The sequence below is a fragment of the Carassius auratus genome, chromosome 30, assembly GCF_003368295.1.
Source record: "Carassius auratus strain Wakin chromosome 30, ASM336829v1, whole genome shotgun sequence".
NCBI lineage: Eukaryota > Metazoa > Chordata > Actinopteri > Cypriniformes > Cyprinidae > Carassius > Carassius auratus.
In genome coordinates this window covers 20,908,992-20,935,474 of record NC_039272.1, presented here as the reverse complement: position 1 = coordinate 20,935,474, position 26,483 = coordinate 20,908,992, and positions in this window count along the sequence as shown.

The window sequence follows — 26,483 nt, the reverse complement described above, 5'->3', positions numbered from 1 at the left end:
GCAAAGAGTTTTGTCTGTTGTGTTTCACATTTGGGTTTGAATTGATATGAAGTGGAATACATAATTTAGGGTTGAACAATCAATTTTTAATGCGCAGCGACAAGAGGAGGAGAGGACAAGAAGAAATCATGTATCTCGAGAAGTTCTTTCCTGATCACAATCTAATTTATCTTCATTCTGAATACTGAAAAAATTTGAAGCTGTAAAGATATTTTAATTGAGGCAAATAACGGATAAACTTGTGTGGGCAGTAGAAAGTTATACCGTGCAAATAACGGCCGTCTGACACAAGATTCTGATGTTGGTCTATGAGGGCTGTTTAATGGTCGAACGAAAGCCATTACTGCCAAAACGATCTCATCACAGATGTATTAATGTTCTGTAGAGAATAAATAACAAGCAAAGTGCGTTGTTAAGCATGTGTAATTATTCCATCCCAACATTAATGCATTTTCTATTTATCGTTTTTTTTTGTGATTTTCAAATCACTAATTTGATAAAGCTATCGCCGCCATGAATATTGACACAATTGGTCTAACTGGATGTGGAGCGCTGGGTCCCTCGGAGGCCATTATGTGGAATAGACAGCTGGTCCCTGGCTTGGGCTGGCCAGAATAAATCTCTAGTAAACAAGGCCATTCTGTTGGGTGGGGAGGAGGGGTAATTGAGATTTCTGTCATGCTATGGCGGCAGAACAGGGACTCCATCAGAGGGAGCAGTTGGCTGCCCAGTATCCTGTCGGGCACCAGAACCCACCATTATGGTGTCATCTCAATTGCCTTTTCAATGTCTCCATGAAAAATTGGATTTGATGTAATTTTGCTAACTGTATTAAAGATGCATTATAGATACATTTAATCTTTATTAACCATGGATTTATGCAGAATGAGATATACAGGGCAGCAGTACTTTTGGCACTGTGACATATGCAGTGGACAGAAATGACAGAAAGAAAAATGTTTTAAAAAATAAAAACATTATAGAATTAGTATAGTAAAATAGGTGTATACATTTAAATAATTGTAATTATATATTATGCGATATTATAAACTAATTATAATATTATATTTATATTTTAGTTACTATTTTATTAATAAAATATTGTTTAAGTAATACAAAAAATAAATGAAGTATATAAAATATTTATTATACAGCAAACGTATGTATTTATTTATTAATTGTTTTATTATTGTATAATGGTATAAGACTATATATTCATTATTAAACAAAAGCAAATTATTTAAAATTAAATAATAAATAAGATGTCATTTTAAGTCAGTTTCACTTCATATCCTAAGATAACTAAGAATTAAAAAAGATTAATTAAAAACTAAAACTAAAATTAACAAAAACTGTATATACATAATAATACCATACAACTAAATTACTAAAATTATAACAAAAAATATTTAATTATTAATTATTTAGAAAAAAAAAACTATAAAAGTGAAGAACTAAAATAACATTGCAACTCACCTATTAAATCAATCAATCAATCCTTTATTTCATAATTATATTTCCCCCATTTTAAATTCTTATTATCCAATGAAAGGATACATTTTTTGTGATTTTTTAAATGAAAGATCAAAAGGATTAACAATGCAGATCAAATTTCACAGCCTTCTTTGATCACATTTGCCAAGGGTGCCAATATTTTTTGCCACGACTGTATATATATATATATATATATATATATATATATATATATATATATATATATATATATATATATATATATATATATATATAGGTAGGTCTCCAGGTTAAAGAGACTACTTTGAAAAATAATAAACACCCCAATTACGTCAAACGTCTCCAAATAACTTTTTTATGATCTTGAAGAACGTCTTGGTTACATGTGTAACCCTCGTTCCCTGAAGGAGGGAACGGAGACTTTATGAATGGGATCTCGCCCGAGAGCCCAATCACCTTCGAGTGGTACAAAACGAGCCAATGGTACACAAAGTACCTTGGTCTGCGGAATTTGCATCGCGAGCTCCGCCCCGCAGAGCGGGTCTATAACGAGCAACTCGCATTCAAGTCTTCGCTGAGGAGCCGAGCCAGTGACCCGGCCGTTCAGTGGAACAGCGATGTGGCAAGGGGACGTAACATCTCCGTTCCATCCTTCAGGGAACGAGGGTTACATACGTAACCAAGAAGTTCCCTTTCAGTCTGTCACGTTCGAGTTTATGAATGGGGTCCCTTACAAAATGCCACATGGCTGTCTTCCAGTGACCCGTGTGAGTGATAGCACCCTGTCGTGAGGCCAGCACGAGTGAGGGTCTATAGCTCCCACAGAATACATTGGGTAGCATATTCCAGCTGGACATATGCTAGCAGACTGCCTGCCCGTGGGAGGACTTACAGAAGGAGGGTATCTACCAAGGTGGTGATACATAGGTACCCAGCCCGCAGGGTGGAAGTTTCAACGACAGAGCTGGCAAGGGGCTTGCCAAGGGAAAGACTCACCTGAGGGGAATAGCGCACGCATCCACTCAGCGGAGTGGAATGGCTCAGCAAGCGGATTGACACCGAGCAGGTCCTTACTGGCCCGAAGGGGCAAGTACCCGTGAGGACACAGGCTCTACACGGAGATTATAAAATCTCGCGAATGTGTTAGGTGTCGCCCAGCCCGCAGCTCTACAGATGTCTGCTAGCGAGGTGCCATGCGCCAGCGCCCAGGAGGAAGCTACACTCCTAGTTGAGTGACCTCTCACCCCTAGGGGGCATGGCAGGTCTTGAGCCTGATAAGCCAGGACAATAGCATCCACTATCCAGTGGGATAGCCTCTGCATGGAGACAGCCTTTCCTTTCTGCTGGCCTCCTTAACAGACAAAGAGCTGGTCTGAGGTCCTAAGGCACCGAGTTCTGTCCACGTAGGTGCGGAGCGCACATACTGGACAGAGCAGCGCCAGGGCTGGGTCTGCCTCCTCCAGGGGCAGCGCTTGCAAGTTCACCACCTGATCCCTAAAAGGAGTGGTGGGAATTTTCAAGATAACGTGAGAGTTAGCCGGCCCGAATTCCGGGCACTCTTCGTCAACTGAAAATACCTGAAGGTCCCGACCCTCTCAGGAACCTGATGATCAGATCGTGCCTCCCAAGAGACTTACCTTCAACAGGGTCATGGTGAGCCGAAATGGCGGCCACACAGACCTCGAGGGTGGAAGGAGACAGCCTTCGTTCCAACCCCTCCTGAAGAAAGGAAAGCACTGACCCAATCTGGCATTTCCAGGGGTCCTCATGCCATGAAGAACACCAAGTGACGAAGAGGTTCCACTTCAAAGCATAGGCATGTCTGGTGGACATGGCTCTAGCTGAAGTGATGGTAGCTACCACCTGTGGTGGCAAGGTACCTAAACCTTCCATGAACCGTCCAGAACCCACACATGTAGGTTCCACAGATTGGGACGTGCCAGAGGGTGCCCCGTCTCTGAGAAAGAAGGTCCTTCCTCAGAGGAATTGGCCAGGGAGGGGCTGTCGAGAGGAGTACAAGTTCGGCGAACCAAGTCCGGCCGGGCCAAAAAGACAAAACCATGAGGACCTGCTCCTCGTCCTCCCTGATCTTGCACAACGTCTGTGCAAGAAGGCTCATTGGGGGAAACGCATACTTGCGCAGGCCCAGCAGCCAGCTGTGTGCCAGGCCGTCCGTGCCGAGGCTGCCCTCGGTCAGGGAGTAAAACAACTGGCAGTGGGAATTTTCTGGAGAGGCAAGCAGGTCTACCTGAGCATCTCTGAAGTGTTCCCAAATCAGCTGAACCATCTGGAGGTGGAGTCTCCATTCCCCGGGGTGAGACTGCTGCCGTGAGAGCTCGTCGGCTGCACGATTGAGCCTGCCCGGAATGTGAATGGCACGAAGCAACCTCAGATGCTTGTGACTCCACAGGAGGAGATGGCGAGTGAGTTGCGACATGCGGCGGGAACATAGACCACCCTGACGGTTGATGTACGCTACGGTCGCAGTGTTGTCCGTACGGACCAGAACGTGCTTGTCCTTCAGCAGGGCCCTGAAACGGAGCAGAATAAGACGTACTGCTAGCAACTCGAGGCAATTGACATGTCATTGAAGTCCGGGTCCTGTCCAGGAACCTCACGCAGCATGCCCGTTGCACATGGCACCCCAGCCTGTGGCAGAGGCATCTGTTGATACAACAACATGTCTGGACACCGGTTCTAGGGGCACGCCGGCCCGTAGAATCGAGGGAGTTATGGAGTTATGGTCACTCGGAGCGTGCGCTTTTGCCATGCCCATCTCGGGACTCGGTCGGGAAGCCAGAGCTGAAGCGGTCTCATATGGAGTAGCCCGAGCGGTATGACCGCCGCCGCGGAGGCCATATGACCCAGGAGCCTCTGAAACAGTTTCTGTGGAACCGCTCTCTTGCCCTCGAATTGTCTCAGGCAATTCAGCAGTGACTGCTCGCGCTCGTTTGTAAGCTGCGCGAACATGGCAACCGAGTCTATTTCCATACCGAGAAAAGAGATACTCTGCACAGGGGAGAGCTTGCTCTTTTCCCAGTTGACCTGAAGACCCAGTCGGGCAAGGTGTCTGAGCACCAGATCCCTGTGCTCACACAACCGCTCTCGAGCGTGAGCTAGGATCAGCCAGTCGTCGAGGTAGTTGAGGATACGGACACCTTGTTCCCTGAGAGGAGCCAGGGCTCCCTCCGCGACCTTCGTAAAGATGTGGGGAGACAGGGCCAACCCGAAAGGGAGAACCTTGTACTGATATGCCTGCCCCTCGAAAGCAAACCGAAGAAACGGTCTGTGTCGAGGAAGAATGGAGACATGAAAGTATGCGTCCTTCAGGTCGATCGCTGCAAACCAATCCATCGGACGAATGCTTTTGAAAATGCGCTTGGGCGTTAGCATCTTGAACGGGAGTTTGTGCAGAGCTTGGTTCAATGCACGCAAGTCTAGGATTGGCCGTAACCCACTTGTCTACTTGGGTACTATGAAGTAAGGGCTGTAAAAGCCGGACTTCATGTCGGCTGGAGGGACCGGCTCCGCGTGCATGACAGGGCATCTTTGCCCACCATCGTCGCGTGGACACCCCGAAACCTGGGGGGACGCCGGGCAAACTGAATCGCGTAGCCGAGCCTGAGCATCCCGACGAACCAGCGGGGTCAAGGGGACTACAGGTGTACCCACAGTGGGGCAGCGTGGTGGAGCTCTGCGGGGCGGAGCTCATGATGCAAATTCCGCAGATCAAGGTACTTTGTGTACCATTGGCTCGTTTTGTACAACTCTAAGGTGATTGGGCTCTCTGACGAGATCCCATTCGTAATGTCGAACTTGACTGAATGAAAGGGAACTCATTTCGTTCCACTCTCTGCAAACTTCTGCCAGTTAGTGTATATGAGATTATACTGACCACCAACTGCTCCTATACTACAGGGATCTTTTGGTGCCCTAGGCGAGATTTTAGATTTTCTGTCATGGAAAATGACAAAAATAAACTTAATTATTTAATTTTATGAATGCTAGATTATCGTACTAGTCATGGTCTTTTTCAAAAACATTTAGACACTTTTTGGTGAATTAAAAGCATCAGTATGTAACTGATATTAAAACAACATTAAAACAACTTACATTTATTTTAAAGAAAATAAAGTAAAATTAAATAAGCAGTTAACTCAAGCAAAAGCATTCCTCGGCATCAGTGTTGCTAGTTAAAATGTTCTAAAAAGGCTATTTCAAAATGCTACATAAACATCAAGGGCAAAAACACAGTTGTTAACTTGGGATTTTTACCTATTTTTCTCCTCTTCTTTACATCACTTCCATTATTCTAACACTATTAATCAATGATCGATCAGTACTAAAGATACGCTAACTGTCAGAAATTATTATGCTTAATATATGGATGTAGGAGCGCACGATGGTCACGAAAAATGAATAAATAAATAAAAACTTTCCTGCGGGGCGCTCCCCAGTCATTTTGACAACTGCCTATGTCTCCTATGCCATGGGCTGGCCTCGCTTTACTATGAGTCATCCATACATACATTCAAAAAGTGCAATTAAAGTGCTTTTTTATAATAGAAAATAGTCCCTTTTTAACCTTCAAAGCCATGCAACAAGCCATCTGGACGTTTCAAGATACTTTTTTCATGTATAATTGCATTCGGCGGCACAATGCTTAAGAAGATCCAGGGGGAAAGGTGGGCAGCGCAAACACGTCTACAGGAAAAAATGACAGCAAATTGGTGTGTGTCAGAATTCCAGCACACAAAGAAAGTAAATCAATGAACAGTAATGAAGTGAAGAAAGCACACTTTAAACAAATGGAGCATTTTGACAGTGATTGAGTGGCTCTGTGATCTTTTATCGGTGTAATCTAAGCTGGCTTCTGCGCCCCGTTCCTGACTGCTCGCTGAATGCATATAAAAGCCAGGCTTCATCTAAAGCCCTGAAACCAGCAAGGATTCAAATCTGGCTGTCAAGGCTAAAAGCTTCAAGTCCTTTAGATATAAAGTGTGCGGATTTGCACAGTCCTGTTTTTAACGGTCTTCCTCTCGTTCCTGCCCCTTCTAATGCTCTTCTGTAATTGTGTTGGGTGAAATAGGGAAGACGGCGTTTGGCATAAGTGAGATCGGTGTCTCGCTCGGGAATAGTGCTGCGATAATAGACTTGGAAACAGTGTCTCTGTCACGTACGGCTCCCCATCTGTATTGTGGGCTGTAAGTACCTGAGAGCACGTGTCAGGGGCCGGTGTTGGGATCGAGGGGCCGCCACCATCAACGCCATTAAGTCACAATGGTACTTCAGCTGTTCTGTGCCAAGGAAATGCTGAACGAGATAGTCTGTTTTTGGCTGGAGGGCCGCTGGGACGTACCCTGCTGCCTATGCCAGACGCGGTTGGAGAGACGAGGCCCGGATCAGTTTGCTGGCCCTTTAAAAATCAGCCGGTGGCACTGCCTTCAATGCTGGAAGGATATTTTTGCATTATGTGAATGAAATATCAGAAATTAGACATGGCCTTACTTTGCTTTCAGCTTTGTTTTGAACAGTAAACACTAAAGGTAAGTATATCTACAAATGATGACTTCATTAATTCATAAATAAACACAAAAAATACTGAAATACTAGTAATGGAATATATATTCATATCGTAAGTACTTTTAATAATATTTTACATCTATATTATCTCATTTGACGTAAAATATCTCAATAAATAAACAAAATAAATTAATATTAAATAAATACTAACATAGGATTAATGTAGTTATATCAGTAGTATATGTAAAATATGTATTTATTTATTTACATTTATATTATCTTATTTGCCATTGAAAGTGCTGTTGAACACTAACAGATTGTAAATCTCAAAATTAAGACTTTATATTTATTTATAAAGATTTATAGTGTCTTGCAACTGCAATTTTATTAATCATAACTGAAACTACAGTATACATCTCACAACTGTTTGTTTATTTTGCAATTGTGACTATTTGACACAATTACATTCTTATTTTCAACAATTACCTTTTTATTTTATCTAGTATGAAGAGGGAAATACCATGATGTAAATAAATGTTTCAAAACACTTTTTGTTGTTTGTTTGTTAATAATTTAAGTTCAAAATGTAAAAGTTCAAAGTAAAGTTCAAATAAGTAAAATTTATTTATTTTCTTTGTTTGTTGTTTTTTAGTAAGGTTGTATTTTTTTAAATAAATAAACAGTAGATATATAGATCTATCATTGTTCCATTTCTGTTTATAGAACAATTGGTTTTGTTTTTTGAGCACATGGGATGGACATTTTGCTTTATTTATACAATTATTATTATTATTATTACTATTATTATTATTTTAACTATTATTAATTACATTTGCAACATGGATGAAAGTATAGCTAGTGTCACCAGTTAACATGGTGTGAAACACAGCAGATGTTTTCTTATCGAGTTGGTTTGGTTTTCTGTTGCAGGTTGCCAGCATTATATTTGGTCAATCCAGAACTGCTAGAATCCTGCTAAACTTCAAAGCAAACTATCTGAACCTTCTGCAAAAATAGATCTGCTGTTGATGGATATGGCAGCTTCTGTAAAAAGGAATTCTCTAAAACAAAGGTCAGGAAGAATTGCCCTCATATGTGAAATAGGAAAACACAGCAGACCCCTATTGTGGAATGCATTTCATCAAGGGAGTATTCTGAGAAATGTAGTGCATGGAATGTAAATAAAGAAGAAGAAGAGGTGCAGACCAATCTTAAAGAGTGACATCTAGAGAAAATAAAAAATAAAAATAGTAAACAGCCCAGGCCAGAAACATATTTTAAATAAACCAGACACAAAATCTCGGCTAATGTTGCAAGAGCACAAACCTCTATACTCAAGGGGGCGATAGAGTTACCACAGATATTTTTTTTTCTTTTTTCTTTTTTGTGCCAGATGTACTATTATTAATGGATCTGTGGTCTCATTTATAAATGTTGTGTATGCACAAAATGGGAATAGGTATATGTGTACTCAATTTTCCAAGCACATATCATGATTTATAAAAAATAAACTTGCCATAATACCACTTGCAATGTCATGGTTTTCACAGAAACATGGCCACACAGTGACGTACCCAATCATGCTATTGAGCTAGCCAGACGGTACACACTCCGGGCAGATAGGACAGCAGATGACTCCGGCAAGACGAGGTGGCGGATTGTGCATTTATATTAACGAACCTTGCTGTACGAACACTGTCATTATTGGGAGACACTGCTCAGCTTACCTTTTTATCTGCCGCAGGAGTTCACTTCCACCATTATAAGTGCAGTCTATATTCCACCAGATGCTAATGCCAGGCTTGCTATGAACGAACTTCACGTGGCTATTAGTAAACAACAGACTGCTCACCAGGAGGCTTTTATGTGTTGGTGATTTTAAATTTCTCCAAATTAAAGACAGTGCTCCCCAAATTCCATCAACATGTTTCCTGCCACACCAGAGGAGACAAAACTTTGGATCATATTTTTACACAAACATTGATGGAGCTTACATCTCAACCCCCCCTCCCCCACCTCAGACAGTCTGATCACCTTTCTTTGTTTTTCATCAACCATGTGAAGCCATCAGTGAGGACCATCAAAGTGTGGCCAACTGGATCAGACTCTTTACTTCAGGACAGTTTTCAGGCTGCCTGTGGCTCTCACATGGACATTGATATCTATACCTCATCTGTACTGGATTACATCAACACCACCATTGACAGTGTCACAACAGAAAAACAAATCACAACATACCCTAATCAGAAGCTATGGATGAACAAGGAGGTGTGGCTCCTGTTGAAAGCCCACAACACTGCCTTCAGATCAGATGATGCTCAGGCCTACAGCAAATTCAGGGCTAACCTGAGGAGGGGCATTAAAAAGGCCAAGTACTCCTACAAGCTGAAGGTAGAGGAACACTTTTCCAACTCTTACCCCCAATGCATGTGGCTGGGCATCCAAATCATCAGTGACTACAAGCTAAGCAACTCTACTCCAATGCTCACAGATGTCTACTTTAATGAGCGAAATTACTTTTATGCTCGCTTCAACAGCGACAGCAAGGAGACGGCCACCAAGATCACACCCTCAGCAGACCACCAACCTCTCAAACTCACCTACACAGATGTCCACACTACACTGATCAATGCATGCAATGCTCCTGTCCCAGATGGCTTTCCTGGACGTGTGCTTAGGGCATGTGCGAGATCTCCGCCCAGAACCGCTTCGCTCCCCTCTGCGAGACGGAACGCAGCGCTGTGATCGTCGGTGACTTTATCGTCCGTGCTATGTTAGCCGACGGTAAAGTGCACACTCATTGTTTGCCTGGTGCTCGTGTTCTCAATGTTTCTACGCAGATACCCGTGATCCTCAAGGCCAACGAGAGCCCCAAAGTGGTCATGCTTCATGCGGGGGTTAACGACACCATGCTGCGGCAGACGGAGACGCTGAAGAGGAACTTCAGGAGCCTGATCGAGGCGGTTCGCAACACGACGCCCACGGCGACGGTCATTGTGTCATGACCACTGCCCACGTATCAACGAGGACACGAAAGGTTCAGTAGACTTGTTGCTTTTAAAGTTTGGGGTCATAAATATTAGATCACTCACACCCAAAACCGTTACTGTAAATGAAATGATCACAGCTAATAGTTTTGATGTACTCTGCTTGACTGAAACCTGGCTAAAACCAAATGATTATTTTGGTCTAAATGAGTCTACTCCACCAAACTACTGTTAAAAGCATGAGCCCCGTCGGACTGGTCGTGGTGGAGGTGTTGCAACAATATATAGTGATATTCTCAATGTTACCCAGAAAACAGGATACAGGTTTAACTCTTTTGAAATACTTTTGCTAAATGTTTCTCTGTCAGACATGCAAAATAAATCTAATGTATCTCTTGCTCTGGCTACTGTGTATAGACCACCAGGGCCGTATACAGAATTCCTAAAATAATTTGCAGATTTCCTCTCAGACATTTTGGTTACAGTTGATAAAGCGCTGATCGTCTGAGATTTTAATATTCACGTTGATAATACAAATGACTAGGGGTGTAACGGTTCACAAAATTCACGGTTCGGTTCGATACGATACACTGATGTCACGGTTCGGTTCGGTTCGGTTCGATACGTTTTAGATACAGCAAAATGTAAAAACATCTCAACTTTTCAGAATGCCGCAAGCGCACCGCGGGTCATGTGACAAGAACCAACCAATCAGCTTCATCCTTTCCCGTAACAAGGTTGAGAGCTCAGCCAAGATGAAGGAACAGCTGATCATAGTTGTATATGGATTGCAATTTTGAAATAAATTTAGTAGCAGAGCTACTGCAAGCGATTTTTAGAGCTGCAAATCCATTTATCCTTCGCTGAAATTTCCGCGTCTCATGGAGAGAGCACGTCATTGTTGCTTAGCAAAGACAGACGCCTCATGAGCGCTTCTGCCCGAGCACTTTGGAAAGGAGGAGAAAGACGTGCTTAGCGTTTTCCACGCGTTTTTAGGAGCACCAGACCTGTTGGTTATTGGGGGATCTTCTCATTTCTAGTCTGTTAAACGCATTGGCTATTTTGCAACGAGCCTTCAGCGCGTACTGAGTGAGCGAGCGCCTGCTGAGTAGCCTAACATAAACATATAAGATGGTGTTTTTTTCTTCTTCGGGAGTGTCAGGGGCGTTGCCTGTTACGTTGTTTGGGTTATTGGGCTACCTTGTTGAACGCATATCATTATATTTCTATCTCTCTCTCTTTTTTTTTTTTTTTTCAAATATAATTAATTACTCCAACGAACCGTTCGGTATACATAATGCGTACCGCGTACCGAACCGAAAGCGTCGTACCGAACGGTTCAATACGAATACGCGTATCGTTACACCCCTGCAAATGACACATTAGGACTTGTGTTTACTGACCTAATAAACTCTTTTGGAGTCAAGCAAATGTCACCGGGCCCACTCATCATTTTAATCATACACTAGATTTAATTATATCGCATGGAATCAATCTTACTGATATAGATATCGTAGTTCAAAGTGATGTTGTTACCGATCATTTCCTTGTATTGTGCATGCTGCGTATCACTAATATTAACTATACTGTATGTCTCAGTGTTATCGTCTGGGCAGAACTATTGTTCCAGCCACCAAAGACAGATTCACAAATAACCTGCCTGATCTATCTCAACTGCTATGTGTACCCATAAATACACATGAACTAGACAAAATGACCGGCAACATGGGCACTATTTTCTCTAATACATTAGAAGCTGTTGCCCCCATTAGAGAAAAAATTACTGTGCCATGGTATAACAGTAATACTCACCATCTCAAGAAAGTAACTCGTAGCCTTGAATGCAAATGGAGAAAAATTAACTTGGAAGTTTTTAGAATTGCGTGGAAAAACAGTATGTCCAGCTATAGACAGGCTCTAAAAACCTCCAGGGCCAAGCATATCCACAAACTCATAGAAAATAACCAAAACAATCCAAGGTTTTATTTAGCACAGTGGCTAAATTAACAAATAACCAGACTACACCTGATTCAAATATTCCATCAACATTTAATAGTAATGACTTTATGAATTTCTTCACTGATAAAATAGATAACATCAGAAATACAATAACAAATGTAGATTCTAATTCAGCTTCATCTATTGCACCCAGAGATAAACTGCAGTGCTTTACAACTATAGGACAGGGAAAGCTTAATAAAGTTATCACTGTATCTAAACCAACAACTTGTTTATTAGATCCTGTACCCACTAAATTACTGAAAGAGCTGTTACCTGTAGCCGAAGAACCGCTTCTCAATATCATTAACTCGTCGTTATCTTTAGGTCACGTCCCAAAACCATTCAAGCTGGCGGTTATCAAGCCTCTTATTAAGAAACCAAAACTAGATCCTAGTGTACTGGCAAATTATAGGCCTATTTCAAATCTTCCATTTATGTCTAAAAAAAAAAATAATTATCTGTATGAAGATTTCAGTCAGGTTTCAGGCCCCACCATAGCACAGAATCTGCACTTGTTAACATTACAAATGACTTGCGTCAAATCAAGGCTGTATCTCATTGCTAGGTTTACTTGATCTTAGTGCTGCGTTAGACCTCATAGATCGATTACAAAACTATACAGGTATTCAAGGGTAGGGTCTAAGATGGTTTAGATCCTACCTGTCCGATCGCTACCATTTTGTTTATTTAAATGGGGAGTCATCTCATTTATCACCAGTAAAATATGGAGTGCCACAAGGATCTGTCCTAGGTCCTCTTCTATTTTTAATATACATGTTGCCCCTTGGTAATATTATTAGAAAATACCGGATTAGTTTCCACTGTTGTGCTGATGATACTTAACTATATATCTCAATTAGACCAGATGAAACTTATAAATTATCTAAGCTAACGGAGTGTGTTAAAAATGTAAAAGATTGGATGACCAATAATTTTCTCCTATTAAATTTGGATAAGACAGATATATTACTTATTGGACCAACAAACATTACACAGAATCTAGTAGACTAGATTTTTCAACTAGACAGATGTACTGTTACTTCCTCTACAGTCAGAAATCTGGGTGTTATATTAGACAGCAACTTGTCTTTTGGAAATCATATTTCCCATGTTACAAAACAGCATTCTTCCATCTTAGAAACATTCCCAAGCTATAAAATATGCTACCTGTTTCTGATCCAGAAAAGCTAGTTCATGCATTCATGACCTCTAGACTGGACTATTGTAATGCACTTCTAGGTGGTTGTCCTGCTTCGTCAATAAACAAGCTACAGGTAGTCCAAAATGTAGAGGCTAGAGTCCTTACCAGGTCAAGAAAATATGATCATATAACCCCAATTTTACAGTCTCTGCACTGGCTACCTATTAAGTTCCGTATCAGTTACAAATTATCATTACTTACCAATAAGGCCCTAAATGGTTTAGCTCCTGCGTACCTAACTAGCCTTCTACCACGCTACAACCCATCACGCTCCCTAAGGTCACAAAACGCTGGACTTTTGGTAATTCCTAGGATAGCAAAGTCCACTACAGTAGGTAGAGCTTTTACGCATTTGGTTCCCAAACTCTGGAATACCCTTCCTGATAATGTCCGGGGTTCAGACACACTCTCTCTTTTTAAACCTAGATTAAAAACACATCTCTTTCGCCAAGCATTCGAATAATGCATCTCATAATTTGTGACTGCAGTTGTATCTGATCAAATAAGCATTCTTATTCTTTAGCTTGGCTTAAACTAATTAATTTTACTTTGTTGGAACAGCAGCTATGCTAATGATGTCTCTATTTGTCTCTATGTTTTGCCTAGGATTTACACAAGCTCCAGCCTGGATCCAGAACACCTGAGAAGAGATGATGCCAACCCCTCAGAGGACCTCAGATGATGCTTACTCTGTAACAACATACAGAACTAACAAACATAGCTACTTACTATGCAATCACATAGTAATTGCTTTTAATAGCATTCATCATCTGGTTGACTATGTCTTGTATTTATTTTTTCTGAAAATTCCTGTCATATGCACATAAAATGACAGTCACCAGTTACAAGCTACTACTAAATATTGTAGACTTAATTTTCTGTAAAGTTGCTTTGCAATGATTTGTATCGTAAAAAAGCTCTATACAAATAAACTTGAATTGAATCAAACTGAATTGAACACCGGCATACCACAGGGCTTAAAACAATTGAAATACTATTTTGCCAGTGTATAAGAATGAGATCAACTATTATAAAGTATATAACTACTTTAAACCATTTAGTTTTTATTGATATTTTCATACTTTTATTATAAAACATAACAAGGAAACTGACACAAATGGCATTATAGTTCTTATATCATATTCCCTTAATGTCTCGGTGTTAAACATGATGTCACTTGCATGGGAATTTGAATGGAAATGATATGCAAATCAGGTTATGCATAGTAAAACTAGGTGTTGGGAGCTCCATATATGGGGATTTCGGGGAGGAGTTGAGATGGAGAAGTACGTACACACAGTCTCCCCCAGACTGGTATTTATAAAGAGATTTTTATGCAGGTTCTGGTGTACACGTGGTTTTTTAAATCTGAAAACGTTTGTGCGCCCACAAAGTCTAGCTTTTGTGCCTACGTACACATTTAGGATGAAATCTACAGAGAGTTTTAGAAATGAGAACCCTGGTTCAAACATAAAAAAGAAGAAGAGAGTGACATGATCCGCTGTGACAGTAGAAGAAGACAATTTGTGCTAATGTCCAGTATAGCACCCCTAGTGTTGACACTGATAAGGCAATGCATACATTTCTAAACTTGTGAAATCAAGCTTGTGAAAATCTCATTATATTTTGGTTAACATCCGTGTTGGGAATGCTTCTTTGAAACTATTTAGTCAAGCTACTAGCTAAATGAAATTAATTAAGCTACATTCACTCTGATGCTTCCGAAGCAAAAAACTTTATTTGTAAAAAAAAAAAAAAAAAAAAGGGGGCAATCCATCTAACTGCAATGTTTTCCTTTTGATGAGGTGGAGCACCAGGAGGTAATAATCCTGTCAAGAATAAAGAAGGTGCTGCTGGCAACATCCATTGTGAGCTTTACTTCTTAGCATCATTAAAAGTGCAGCATATCAACCGAAAGGAGTTTTGCCTTTTCTTGACTCCAAAGCCAGTAAATAATGTCAGAGCAATGAAAATTGAGACCACATGGCCTGTGAGCACCATGTGTCCTTATGCTTGGTTACCTTCAACCCTTGTTGCATGAAAAAGAATAAAACCTTTTAGCTCAGAAACCAAAGCTTTTCTCTTTCTAAACATTAAATATCTCAATTCATACTGGTTTATGAAGCAATTTAGCTGCATTAACACTGCAAAATGGAGGTTAAAGGTTTGTATAAAACACTTGACTCTGCGCCGCACATGGAACGTAGGAAACCATCCCCATTTTTGTTGATTTATTCACTTCTAGATAACCATGAATAAATGGTAGTGATCTCCCTGCCATAATTACTAAATAAAGACCATTTAGGATATTCACAAGCAAGTCAGCACTTCAACAGCCATAGTCAGAGCATTTTATTGATTGATCAAAACCTCTTTGATTTTCAGAGCTTCATTTTGAGGTAAACATTCAAGCAGACCCACTCTGGGATCTTACATTTAATTCATCATCATTAGAAAAATTGCATGAATTCCATAATACTTAACTCCACAAGGAGACAAATGGAAGAGCTTGACCTCCCTTATGATAATGAAGTGAGCTTAATAGTACTGAATGTGCACTTGTAGTGTACACTGTTAAAAATAAGGATCTTCACAGTGATATTCAAACTCACATTAGACACTTTTAACATTGAATAAAGAACATAATCAGTACCTGAGATTATCATTGTCATAGTTTGAATGTCTATTGTCATTCCAACCTTGAAATCCGATTTCTTTTTTTCTTCTTTTTTTCTTCTTTTTTTTCTGTATTTTATTTTTCATACAGTTTAGTTCATTTCTAAGAAACTGGTTCAAATAACTGATAACTGATGTGTTTACGTATAATTATTATTTCACAAACCGGTAATGTTGAAAATAATGTTACGTTTCTTGCACAGACTGATTGTTTCACTTCATAATACCTCAATATATCTATATCAATATATAAAGTTAGTGTTGCCTGTATGATAGTGATGCTAGCAATTGATTAGCATTTTATGAATCACCAATGACCACAGTTTCAGCAAAAAAATATTCTTTAATGTTCTTCTAAAAAAAAAACAGTCAAAAAAAAAAAAAAAAAAAAAAAAAAAAAAAAAAAATATATATATATATATATATATATATATATATATATATATATATATATATATATATATATATATATATATATAGCTACGTTTATTTTTGAGCAATCTAAGCATGTTTTATGCTAGATAATTAAAAACATTCAATTTAAGTTCTGAAGTTTTTTTTTTTTTTTTTTTTACGTGTAGAACAGTGCAAATGTACATGTTATTTGTTAATTTTAAAATGTTTTCAACCTTACAGTATATTGATGTAAATTTTAATATTTTATTATATTTTTTCTTCAAAAAATATTATCTAAAATCTACATATTTTAATATATAACATTGTGCATTAGATGTTATTAAAATATTAATTATATTATTATTAATTATAAAATATTATATAGTTTTAAACATGAATTTAACTATTTAACTACTAACATCTGAAGTTCAAAGACCTGCATTAATCTTTCTTTTATTGGGTGAATAATCCTTTTAAATTGTTTATTATTATTATTATTATTATTATTATTATTATTATTATTATTATTATTATCATTATTATTATTATTATTATTATTATTTATTTATTTATTTTTTGTAATAGGTACTCTTAGGAAGTAGAAAAACAGCTAAAGTCTATTTCTTTCACAAAAGCTTTCAGTGCCACAAAATGTGCTTAGACAACATAAACTCATAAAACACTTTTACTCCTAAGCGTTTGATGGATAATAATGTGAAAGTTCCAATTTCAGGGTTGATTCCACTAATATTCATTCATGGAATGCAAAAAAAGTTTGATTATAGGGCACTAAATGGCACATGAAAAAAAGATAGCTTGGCTAAGAGATTTGGCATGTTTTATTGGACAAGGTGATTTGGAGCAGTGGTGGGTGAGCATAATGCTGAGACCAAGTGTGGGGGAGGCTTTTGGGGTTCTAATTACCAGCAAGTGAGCAGTGTGCAAACTACAGCCTCTGAATGAATTGTTGGCAAATATTGAAGGACTGACCAGAGAAAGAAGATTGATAGGAGTACTTTAAGAGGGATGCTGCAAATTAAGGGTCTTTCAAATCACCCTTTTCTCTCCACGATGGCTTTGCCTACTTCCGTACCAATCCCTCTGAAGGGCTTCCTTTACAAAAAGCTGTCAGTCTAAAAAATAAGGGAGAGCACTTCTGAAAGGGCAGAGTGGGTGAGGGGTCAGAGGTTAACTGCAGCTCTGCTGGCTGAATGGAACTTTGACGACAAGTTTTAAAGCTTGTGTACTGGAAAAACAAAGTGAAATAAGGAGGTCAAATGGTGGACAGGAAAGCAAAAGAGTTTCTCACTACTTTTATTAAAGAAATAAGTACAAAAAAAAAAGACGTTCAATTTTGATCAAAAGATCTATACTTCTATACTTTATACTTTAGCTGGATCTATACTTTAGTTCACAATACATTTTGTGTTGCTTATGTTGTATTTCCAAAACAAGGCGACAAAAGATGATTAAAGTTAAGGATGAACTTTTAGGTTCAATGAAAATATAAGCATTCAAGAGAATAATAAAAAAAAAAAAAAGTTATTTTTAAATCACTACTTTACAACATGCCAAATTCTTAGAAATGTATTATTTGTTTTCATCTTGGTTTCCTATATATATATATATATATATATATATATATATATATATATATATATATATATTTTTTTTTTTTTTTTTCTTCTTCTTCTTTTTAAACTATTTATTTCAATAAATTTTTAATCACTCTAAAATATAATGTGATGAAACCATCAAATGAATATAATAACATATTTTCTTTATACCTGAATACATGTTAGTGTATGCAGTACAATAAATAAATAAATAAATAAATACTGTAAAAGTTGTGTTAAGAATAATAATAATAATAATAATAATAATAATAATAATTATTATTATTATTATTATTATTATTATTTTGTCATTAATTAAAATTAAATAAATTAAAATAAATAAATACTTATAAATATATTTTAATTAATTGCATTCAGGACAGTAATGTTATATGTAGTTATAATGAATTTTACATGGATTTTATGTCTAAATCAGTTCTGATTTTAATATCAAACACAATATTAATACATTTCAATTAATAAAATAAATTGATTTAAAATGATTTTGCCTTAGAATAAATGAAAGTAATGGCTTTATATATATATATATATATATATATATATATATATATATATATATATATATATATATATATATATATATATATATATATATACATAAATAAGGTTCATTGATGGATCAGGAACGTTGAAGTAAATGGAGTAAATCTGAGTTTCACATTGACTTGTGTCAGTTTTGGATTATGGTTGCAGTATTTAAAAAGACTCTTAGGTTATAAATAACTATCTAGTCAACGCAATCAGTCCTTTTATCTATTCTCAACAAGTAGCTTAACCCCTCACACTTGGGATGTTTTATTAATGTCACGTTCTCCGGCCGCAGAGCACAAACTGTATGCGATGTCGCTCCGTTCTTCTCCTGACCTCATTCTGACTCTACCGTTTCATTTCTCAAGGAAGAGCACAGAGGCATTGAGAGATGCAAGAGGGCTGCAGGGGTCTGTAGAATAATCATCAATAACCCGTTTAAGACAGAGAGTAAAAGGTAGGCGGACGGTGTTGTCGATGGATGTGAGAAGGACTTCGGGGGAGGAGGGAGATCCATTTCCCTAAAAAGCCCTTGTGCTATTTTGAAAGTCGTTTCCACAGGCTTTAGTAATTCATGGCCAGACTTCGGCGAGAAGAAGACACATTTATCACCTGGACAAGACATTGGTGCTGGTTGGGTAAGAAGGATGAGGATCCCAGGTGGAGTAATGGGAGATTGTCATGGTGGATGTACACACGAGCGTCTCTGGCTTTTGCGTTTTTAAGATGGGTGATGTGCGAATGAGATCTATGTCTGGCCGATGCTTGGGAACCAAAAACAGCTGTTTTCCAAAAGATCATAAGGCAGCCATTGCTTTAGCAGAGATTCCCTTATCCCCAAAACGCTTTTGACATTGAGCTTGTCACCTTTGAGATGTGGTCTCCAATGAAAACACTGGTGTACAATGTAGCTACAACCAAATCTTTCTTAAAAAAATAAAATAAAATAAAAAAATAAAGGTTCCAAAAAGTTGTTCTTGCCATGATGATGTAAAATAACAGTTTCGATTTCTCAGCGAACCATTTAAAAATGTTTTTTTTTTTTTTTTGCAGTAATGTCTTAGAAGAATCTTTTATTTTTTTTTATAGAATCTTTAGTTAAAGGTCAGTTCTTATAAAAAACATTTGTTTGATCCAAAGAACCTTTTTCCACAATAAATAATCGTTTGTTCAGTTGAAAGACGCCATGAGTGTCAAAGGTTCTTCACGAAACAATATACGCCAGTAAAAAATAGAGGTTCTTTTGGTTCAATGAAGAAGAAACATTAACAAATGTAAAAATAAATAAATAAATAAATAAACTCACCCTAAGAACTGATCACATAATGGTTCTTTGAGTAATCAAAAAATGGTTCTTAAAAACTTCGAAAGAATCTAAAGAACTTCTCTGGCCTAAATATCAAGGTTCCATGGATAGCAAAGGTTTTTCATTTGACCATGTATGCAAATAAAGAACCTTTCAATTTAAGAGTAAAGGATGTAGCAACCATTACATTTCCCCCAAAATTTTTGAAAATTCCCTCAAGTTTTTGAAAACAAACAAACAAACAAACAAACAAACAAACAAACAAACAGAACAATATGCAATTCAAAAATGACAATCCTACAAGTGCATGTTTTCCAACATCCACCAATCTACCAATCAGAAATAGCTACTTGGTGACTGTTACACCGCATAATTCATATTCATGAGTTAAGATGATGAATATCATAATACTTCACCCAGTTTTCACATCTAAAAGATCTCAGTATATCGGAGTTCTTGTGACGTGTACCAAATGTACTTTGGGAATTTGCATGCCAAATTCGATCTTGGTTTCACCCTTTGAATTCTTGTGTGACCTTCACTATTCATAGACTTGCAATCCATTTCTTTGGAAGCAGATGATGCTAAACCCCATTGGCATTAGATTCATTTCTGTTCAGTTTTAGCTCAGTTTCTGTCAGGGTGAAAAGCATTGTGGGAGAATGCATCTATGGCAGTTGTCTCCAACTGGATGCATAAGACCTAAGAGCCATTTAGGCCTAAACTGTATAATACATTGAAATTGGGAAGTCACGAACAACTGCCTGCACACAAGGAAAAATGGGAAGGTTTTTCTGGATGTGCCTTGTTTTTCAATGTTACAGAACAATTCCATTTCAAATAAATGTTGCTCTTTGTGCTTTAGAACCTTCTATTCATCAAACAATCTGTATAAAATATATCTGTTAAAGGGAATGGATTGACAAAAGCAAGCAACATAATAATAAAATAATTTCCTTACAGATAAAAGAATAAGGAAAAGAATTTTAAAAAAGAATAATAATAATTTACAGTCTTTACATTTTGAATAATACACGGATTTAGCTTAATAATAATAATTAATAATAATAAAAAAACTATTATTTTAATAATTTATCTTTAAATCTTAAAATTACTGACCTAAATCTAACCCATAACTTAGTATCAGCATCTAATATTTATACAAACAAACCAAGAACAACCATCTGTTCTCTTCCTTACAAGTTCTGTATACAGCAAATTACATGATTCAGAGAGAAATTCAGATGGATTAAAGCTGAGATACTCCAAAAAGAATGAAAAATGGAAGATTTAAATACAGTTTTTGATTCACACTGCCAAAAACAAAAACAGTGCGCACACAGACACACAAATCCCAAATTAAATGGCCAGGTCTTGGCCTGTCTTGCTGGCAGTGCAGTGTTAACTTAATGCAGTGTGAAAAAAAGAATAATTATGCTGCACCACAGATGGAGCCGGTCAAGCAGAGGGACCCTTGTGCTCCTCTCAGATGGACATTGACCATGAACCCTGCTAAAGAGACCATAGCTGCAAACCCGACTGACAGATTCCACTGGGAATCATGTGCTAGTATAGATAAACAAAGGCGGACGTTTAAGTCAGATTACCAAATTAGAAAATGCCAATTACTTTAAAATACTACAAACACACTTAACTCCATATTGCAATAAAATGGTTTCCTTTTTTATGGCTTTGTAATTTTTAATAAACAATGGAATTATAAAAGTTTTGTTGACATCTTTGGGAGGACATTTTCAAAGATTTGTTGATTTAATGTCCTTGATAACCTTTCCACCTCACTGGCCTTGGGGGCCCAAGCATCAATGGACATGTAAACATGGTTTAAGGCGCCATAAAACTCAAGAAAGGTAAAACGCATGCTTTCTACCATCTTGCAGTTTTATTACAGCGCAGGAAGCATGTTCTATTTGAGCTGTTAAATACAACTAAGTGCTTGAAAGTGGATAGTAATGGGCAAAGCCAGGAAAGCTATTTTCCCACCACAAAGTACATAAAATCAGATATGATGAAACTGCAAGTGGTCTTTTCCAGTGCAAAACCTGCCACCTACATGATAAAGTGCGCTGATCGGGATTTAAAGTTTTTGCTAGTGCACTGTTTGATCATTAAATCATGGTAACCATTTTTCCATTACTATTTTTTTAAAAGTCAGTTTAAGATAATCTAAATCGAAATGATTTTACAGCCGAATTAAGCAAATTAACTTATGAAAAAAAAAGAGTTTTGATTGAGTAACTTTTAGATGTGTGCTGCTCGAGCCGTGAATTTGGTACATTTTGGTAAACTGATTCTTCCAAAGAATCGATTCAAAAGAAAGATTGAACCGGACGTCACTCCGGCCGTTTCCCTGAGACTCTGGATTACAGGTAACAATTTTGTAAATAATTTTCAGTTTCTTCTACAGACTGATCGTTTCGCTTCAGAAGACCTCAATATATCGTCAGTGAGCCACAAGGATTAATTTTGTGTTGACTGTATATGCTTTTTTGAGTCTCGAAGTGACGGTAACCATTGACCTGAATCACCAAAGACCAGGTGAATTATCCCTTTAAAATAGGGATTAAGTACATCTTTATTTGTAATTATTATTATTATTATTATTATTATTGTTTTTTCTTATATATAGTTCAAGAATACTGTTGAATATCCTGACAAGCATTTCTGGTAAAATAAAATATACTTGTATATATTGCCCCTTAGCAAATACCACTAACGGGGCTTGCAATTGATTTGCTGTATACTAGCATCCTAGAAACATGTTTCACAGCATTGTTCGTATATCCTTGTCTCATCTCTACCTCACCTATGCTAAATCAACTCTGCACCTGGCTAAACACACTGTGTCCTATATTAAACTTAGGGACTAAGGCATTTTTATTTTCCAGCAGTGTTGCATTTGAACCCGAATACCGTCTCAATGAACCCATGAGAAAGCTTTGCAGTTTACAATCCGGGCCAAGATAGTTGAGCGCTAGTTTATTAGCTCGTTGGATGGCTGGAATGTTTCCATAAAAGTAAATTACAGCCTACGTCATTTGAGCTAAATACCATTCACAATGTTTTAATGCAGTTTGTTTGTCATTTTACCCGGATCATTATTGTTCAGGGAAGCTTAGTGACTGCATTTGTCATGTAAGTCCCGTAGTTATTTAGCCACTTGGTGGCAAAGGTAGCTCACATTTCACAGGCTTTGGAAGCGTTTTAGGTTCCACAACAGGGACAGGATATTAACTTTTGCATGCAAACCTTGTTTTTGAATTGTTATACTTCTATTCAGAATGCAATTTAACTGCTATGGCTGGGAAGGATAGCAGTTGTGTGCATGAATATCTCCAGACGCTCAAAATAATTGCTGTTTTGTCCTTTGGTGCGCGCCAACAAAAGCAGAACAACAGCGAGGCATTGCTGCCTGCCTCCAGATACAATCAAATGTTGTAGAAGTGAAGCCCAGTGCCGCTTTATAAGTCTGCCAGTGTGATATATCATGACTCCATCATGGGAGGTCCAGATGTGCGGAGCTCAGAGATGCTCAAACTAGTTGGTTTAATTATTTATTTATTTTAAAAAATAAATGCAATTCATGTTTATTTGTATAGTGCTTAGCATAGCATCATCTGGGGTCCTCTGAGGGTCAGCATCATCTCTTCTCAGGTGTTCTGGATCCAGACTGGAGCTTGTGTAAATCATGTTGCAAAACATAGAAATAAATAGAGACATCATTAGCATAGCTGCTGATCCAACAAAGTGAAATTAATTAGTTTAACCCAAGCTTAAAGAATAAGAATGCACATTTGATCATGTACAATAAAATCTAAATATAATTTAAAATATAAGAATGCATTTTTGCAGAAATGCATTTCCAGCGGCCGATCAGTTACAGGATCTGTGATGAAGAGAAGGAGTTGACGGTGCGAATCCATCACTATTTGCATTTCCCCCCTCCTCCTCCATATAAGAGGGGCAATTTGTCAGAGTTAAAAGCCATTGATGAATTGAGAGTAACAGGAAAGATTAATTAATTACTGCATAAGCGCTTAGATAATGACGGCTCATCCAAACATTATGGATGACTCAATAACTAGATCTGAAAATGTATCCCACTGCAAACTAATGGCTCCTGCGATTCGTCCCGTTTTCTCTGACGTGTCTGTCTGCTCTGATGGCCAGTGGACACATTCTCTGTTTATATTTGCACAATGCAGACACTGACTCTAGAGCGGCGGTATTATGCTTGCTGTGCAGCAGAGTTCTTCTCTTTTGTTGTTGTTGTTGTTGTTTTCCTGGGCGCTCGTGAATCAGGCCTGCGAACTCTCTGTGTCATTCGTTTAGAATGTCAGTGATGAGACAAACGGGGACACTGAATAAATTGACACACATACTTTCTGTAACTGAAAGCAATGCCTCGAGTTCAGTGCAGATCCCGCTCGACAGCAGTTGTGGCATAATGTCGATAATTATTCATTTATTTAACCCTTTAAGTTTATATAAAATAAAATAAAATAAATAAAACAAGTAAATTGCAATAAATTCAGGTAATTTCTAAATAAGTTATATCATTATTATTATTATTTATTTATATTCAAATGTTCAAATATTTACTGTACATTTTAAATACATTCATTTCAATTCAAACTTTATTTGTATAGCACTTTTTACGATATAAAATCATCGCAAAGCAACTTTACAGAAAATTAAGTTTTTACAATATTTAGTAGTAGCTTATCAGTGGGTTACTGTCAGTTTTTGTGCATATGACAGACATTTTCGGAAAAATTATTACAAGGCATAGTAAACCAGAAGATGACCACTATTAACAGCAATAATTATATGATGCAATCACACTTGTAGCAATATTTGTTAGTTCTGTTTGTTGCTTCAGGGTCAACATCATCTGAGGTCCTCTCAGGTGTTCTGGATCCAGCCTGGAGCTTGTGTAAATCCTAGTTAGCACGGGATGTAATCCTGTTGCAAAACAGAGAAACAAATAAATATAATAGAGAAACAGATAAACAAATAAATGCATGTGAGTTTACATATCCTAATATTTATTTTCAAAACATTTTCATATTTGTAAGTATTGGAGAGTTGCATTTTCAAACCTGAAAAAAGCATTCTGTCTGATCGAGGCCTTAGGCTGCTGTAAACGTTTTTCCTAAAGCGGTTTTATGTTTCATTTATGAATGTTTTATGAGTGTTTTGTTCTTTTTGCTCGTGTTTCCCCATGAAGCACCTTGTTTTGTCACACACATGGCTGTGGCGGTTCTCAATGATGTGTGTGGATAGAAGAGGAAATGATAATGAATTATCCGGCAGCATTTCTCTCAACACGCTGACGGCGTGGGCAAACGCAATGCATCTCAATGGGAGGCGCTGCGTCTGTGGCTGGGAATGAATTGGCCATCAGTCACTCTGCTCTGTCCTGCTCTCGTATGGGGTAGCCTGTGTTTGGACAGGTGTGTTTGTGTTTGGACCTTGTCCTTTTGACCTTTATAAAAAGGTAAGTCAAAGCAATGGTTACCCCAGATCATTCGTCAGTCATAGTTCTCCTTTTATAATCATTAAAAGTCTCTTTAAATACCATTGTCTGTGGTTTCCCATTCACATGTTTGTCCATTTAAGCTAACAGCTAATATTTAGGTGCTAATATTTATTACTGAGTCATAGTACTTGAAACCAACAACCAGTGACCTTTATATCTCATTTCATGGCTAAAATCGACGTATCAAAGGCTTAATATGCTGGCTTTCTTCAAGCACACATGGAGGGCCGACTGCTACAAAAAGCAGACGCTGGCGCAAACCAAAACCTCCTGCTGCTAACACCCCTGAGCGGACAACATGTCATACACCGCCTCAAGAGACAGCATTCAGGCTCTGGGTCATGTTAACAACAGCTCGACACATTTACCGTGGTAAAGCGAAGTGGAGCTGCCGGACGATGTGGACTAGGTGTGTTTTGACTTCAAAGGCCGATCTAATATTTATATTTTACTTCAGCGTTACTTCAGTTAACAAACATGTTTGTGGCGACTTTTAGATTTATTTAACAGCAACTTGATATTTATCAATGATAATTTAGTATTATTTATATATACTCTTATTTTATTTTATTTTCCTATATGTATTTTCAGTTTTCATTTTAATTTTAAGTATTATTTGTCATTATTTCTCTTTTTAATTTTAATATTTATTTGTTATTTATTTATTGTTTACATCACTTTTAGTAATTCCAGCTTTTACAAAATAGTTTTCATTTTAACAGTTTTCATTTTATTTAGCCCGCAAATGGCTGTCATGTGAGTGTTGTATTTACTGCCACCTAGTAGTGTGGATGTATTACTGTATCATGCAAATCAGTTGTTTTCAGTAAATTCAGTTAATAAAAATCCAACATTTAGATTAGCAGAGTGATTTCTTCTGGAAATAAAAGTGTCTGATAGACCAATGCTACTTTGGCGTCATCAAAGGCTAACGCCCCTTTTGGGGGGAAAACAAATGGATTCCTGATACAGAACTCGCTCCAGGGACCTTTTGTTTTTCATTGTTTGTGATGTGTACAGGCCTTTCAGACACAATTTCAAACAGATATGGTTTAGTCGTAGCCTGCAAATATTTCAAACGTAAAATCCAAACAGCCAAGGTAGCGTTCCTAATGAGAGCTAACGTTAATCACGTAGCTGCTAGCAGCTTCGTATTCCTAACTAGTATTGCTAGTCGACAACAAAACTGTCAATA